Here is a 4,442-nt window from a genome sequence, read left to right on the forward strand (position 1 = left end):
TCCTGTCTAATTTCAACGGGACGATGGAGGTCGGATCCAGGACCCACCACTTGGCCGGAACTTACATAGTCCAGTTCGCAATTGAGACGATCAGTGTGGCCGGAAGAACTTACACGAGCTACTCCTCGACGCACTTTACAGTCATGCCGGCAGTACTCACTTCAATAACTGCCACGGGATACGCGCCTTCAATGCACTACGTCAACGCCTTTAATATGGAGAACGTGAAGAGACTCTCCGGTATGTCCGAGAAGGTCTCTTTCTCCTTCCTGGTGGAAGCATTGGTCGCCTTGGTTGTCGGAGTGGCCCTATACACCGTATGGAGGAAGCTAACATCGACCAAGGGGATCCCAATCATAAGAGACGGCACATTGGACCTGGAGGTACAAGAAGCTAACAGGGCACCCAAGGCCCAATAATCTGCGGGACGCAGATCTTGAGGGGGGAGGAGTTATAAACCCTCTTCCCTTCCCCTTTGTCTTACCCCCTCCCACCAGCCTGCCTAACACGCGCTTCCTCCTCTTACGCCGCTTGACGGTCACTCAACTCCGCTATGCCCACTTCAAAACGCTGACTTCGCCCCCTCCCTCATCCAGCAACGCAACAGTGTATTCAATGACCCGCCGGTTGCGATGCGCTGCGTCGGCAGGCGACACAGCTACAATCACGCTGACTGCTGCGCCAGCCAGCGACACTTCTTGTTGTTGGTCGCGATCGCGCTGCCGAAAAACTGCTGCATCTGCAATTGTTGTTGCAGAGCGGCAGAACCGCCGGACGTTGGATAAGCGACCGCCGACTTGGCATGGCTCAAATTACGGCCGCTTACCCAAGTGCTTTGCGGAGTCGCCCCTCACCCCGCACCGGCCGCGACTACTTCCCACGACTCTGGAGCCGTAGCTCAAGTGCGAACCAGGCCCAGCGACAGAAGTCAGTCTTTTCCTGACACCAGAACGAAGCCGACTGCAATCCAGCAATTGTAAAATCGAATCATCTCTCCTAAAATATTTCAATAAAGCAAATTATAACGTTTAAATCATCTGACTCGTCTATTTCTGAGGATCGCTACCTTCACCATTGTTAGGATGACAAGGATTTTGATTACACTCACTAGGTGAGCTATTCAGTGACAAGAGCTTGTCGCACCCCCCGCAACCATGGGTTGCATAACTTATATGTAGATAATATATGTAATATAAGTTGATGTAATATGTAATATATGTTGATGTAATATGTAATATATGTTGATGTAATATGTAATATATGTTGATGTAATATGGAACTGGCGCGTAAATGTTTAATTTATATTTTATTTGGAATGGCCAGAGGGTATGTGTTCTTTGTTTGTTATTAATTAGAATTTTGCACTTTTTTGGACTTTTTATTTTTGTTTGGAATTTGGACGGGATGAATATTTAAATATATTTGGAGATTTGGACTTTTAACTTTCACGAATGAGGGTGAATGGGAACGGTGAAGTAATATGACGGCGCCCGTAGGAATGAATAAGTACTTTTTCTTTAATTGCCTTTTGTCGGAGAAATCCGTTAGATTTGACAATAAATCTTACAGCAAATTGAACGAAATTGGATTTTCGAACCTTTTGCTGCAGACTGACAATTAAAAGGAAGGGCAATTTCGTACTTATCTTAGAATTTGTTCGTGTAAAAAATCGAAGAAAAACCAGGTTATCCGGCTCGAATGGATCAAATGTTTGTTTGGGGGTGGCTGGCCTGGAATTTTCCGTGGTAAGCTGAAATGAAAAACACTCGAGGAGCGAGGAGCAGGCGAACACTTTACTTTCAATTATTGCGCGGGCGCAACCGGGCGTGTAGTTTATTTGGCGATTACCAATTAGAAACTAAGCTCTCCCGAGCGCAGCGGAGACTCCAATTTGAGCTGCCACGGGAAGAGTAGGATTGGAGATTCAGGGAGCAATACTTTGGTGAAGAGCGAGGGAAAGAGGGAGGGAGCGGAGAGCGGGTGACAGTCCTCGCCCCGTAACCTGGACACATCCATTCGACATCCTGGGCTTACTGTCACCGACGTTTAAAGTGGGACTTCTCTGTTGCTGCGTCTGGTTCAGCGTGCATCCTTGCAGACCAAAGGTGGTACCCTTTATTGCTGTTACCTTTTATTGACCAAGTTGGGCTTCTTCGAGTAGATGGTCGGTTGAAGAACTCTTCGTTGGATTTCAATGCCCGCCACCCAATCATCCTACCAAAGGATCACGCTCATGGGCGCAACCTACATACTGGTCCTCGTGCTCTTCTCAGCATAATTTGATCCCAATATTGGCCTATTGGGGGGAGGAAAACCGTAAACAGGGCAGTAATTGATCACATAAAGAGCTTGTTAATGGTTCTCATGTGTTTGAAGTCACTGGCACCGACCTCTGTGGACCATTTTTCTACAAGCCTGAGGCGCGCTATACGGCTCCTGTAAAATTATACGTCTGTGTTTTTATTTGCTTTGCAACCAAGGCGATACATTTGGAGCTCATAAAGGATATTTCTAAAGTAGCTTTTTTGCACGGCCTAAAACGATTTATAAGAAGAATTCCACGAAAAATTTGGATCGGCAACGCAACTTACATTGTTGGCGCAAAGAACGAGATTCTTGAACTGAGGCGTTTATTCCTCAGCGACGACCGCACCAAAGCAATGTTGGATTTTTGCCTTTTGGAGAATGGCGTTTTATTTCGCCTTGATCGCCGCACTTTGGTGGTCTTTGGGAAGCTGCAGTGAAGACAGCGAAGCATCACTTTAATCGACCTGTGGCTCTTCCATTTTGACCTTCGATAAGCTGAGAACTCTTCTTTGCCGCATATCTGCGGTAGTTAATTCTCGACCTTTAGTAGCAATTTCAAAAAACCCTGCCGATTTTGATGTTTTAACTAAGGCAAATTTTTTTAATGCTGGCCCGTCTTCATAATTTTCGAGCCAGATGTGACAAATTTAAACCAATCGCTTGGATAGCTGATAGCGCCTCGCCTACCTGTAGCAGGTTTTCTAATCCCGATGGACGGAAGAGTATTTAACCATACTGCAACAGCGATCGAAGTGGCGCACTCCCAAGCCTGGGTTAGTTGTGGATGACATGGACTTCGTTAAGGATGAATGTTTGCCGACCCTGCCTGGAAGAGATGGAGTCGCCCGCGTTGCTGTGCTGAAGACACCAACAGGATTGACGATGTGGACAGTGAAAAAGCTGTGTCTGCCTTGCCTTAATGATGCGGTTAAAAACCACGCATCCAACGAGGGGAGTATGTCGGGTCTCGCAGCCGCCAGCAGCACCAAAACTTATGTTGTTGTCAACATTGGAGAAAACAATTAGTCCATCACACCTCAGCTTTATCAATGCGGATCAGCTGCAGATCGCGCTCTCTTGTTTGCCGTTGCGCAAAGACATCCACAAAGAACGAGTAGAGGTTATTAGAGACCACCGAATTTGCCACCCAGTGCCACCAATCCTGAAGTTGAGAACAGCGGGAGCAATGAACCGAAATTCTAAAGGGACGGAAGAAGCGGAAAAATCGTAAAAAGTAAACGCTACAACATGAACAACATTTCATTGGCTTTGGAGCGGTACTGTTTCGGCGGAACCAAGATAAACTTCCATAAGTAAAAACAGAGAGAACGCTATAGTCGAGTTCCCCGACTATCTGATACCCGCTACTCAGCTAGTGAAAATGCGAAGGAGGCTCTTCAACACTGACAGTTTTTGGCGGTTTGTGGGCGTAAGAGTGGTCGTGGCAAAAAGTTTTTAGGTAGATCGATAGATTTTTACATTTTCCATTTTGGAACGCCTGAAAATCCAGCCAAAATCCATGCTTACGAATGTTTTCACATTTCAGGCAGGCGGTATTAATTCAGTTCATGTTTAACTTCTGCCCTGGTAGACTTAAAATAATTCATCAAAGCATCCCCACGACTTTCCTCTTAAGTTTGAGCTATTTGCTGAGCACTTTTTATCAATGCGGATCAGCTGCAGATCGCGCTCTCTTGTACTCTCACTTGCATCTTTGCCGTTGCGCAAAGACATCCACAAAGAACGAGTAGAGGTTATTACAGACCACCGAATTTGCCACCCAGTGCCACCAATGCTGAAGTTGAGAACAGCGGGAGCAATGAACCGAAATTCTAAAGGGCCGGAAGAAGCTACCACACTTTACGCTCGTGGTGGACCAAAGACCGCAGGGCTGTGGTGACTGCCGTAAAGCGCAAGGGTCCTAGACCCTTCGGAAAAGTAACATCCTGGGTACGCACCCCACAGGCGTGTTAGACACTCGAGCCAGTGTTTGCGTGCTGGGCAAGAACTGTAGGGAACTCGAAAAGGCTTAGTTATCGGTGGTGAGAACGGCGGTGAATTATCGGACGCTTGGATTTACCTGTACTTTATGGGGAAATAAGTAAGGCAATATTATTCTACCTCCAGTATAGACA

At 46.6% G+C, this 4,442-nt stretch overlaps 1 long non-coding RNA gene across 1 annotated transcript; it reads right to left on the reverse strand.

The window, feature by feature from the left end:
• Positions 1-2,439: 2,439 nt before the first annotated feature.
• Positions 2,440-2,937, reverse strand: LOC122625560. Its single transcript, XR_006326617.1, has 2 exons — positions 2,592-2,937; positions 2,440-2,534 (listed from the first exon to the last, which is right to left on the reverse strand). It is a non-coding gene; the product is annotated as an uncharacterized LOC122625560 (long non-coding RNA).
• Between the last annotated feature and the right edge of the window lie 1,505 nt (positions 2,938-4,442).

Source organism: Drosophila teissieri, unplaced genomic scaffold, assembly GCF_016746235.2.
Source record: "Drosophila teissieri strain GT53w unplaced genomic scaffold, Prin_Dtei_1.1 Segkk125_quiver_pilon_scaf, whole genome shotgun sequence".
Lineage (NCBI taxonomy): Eukaryota > Metazoa > Arthropoda > Insecta > Diptera > Drosophilidae > Drosophila > Drosophila teissieri.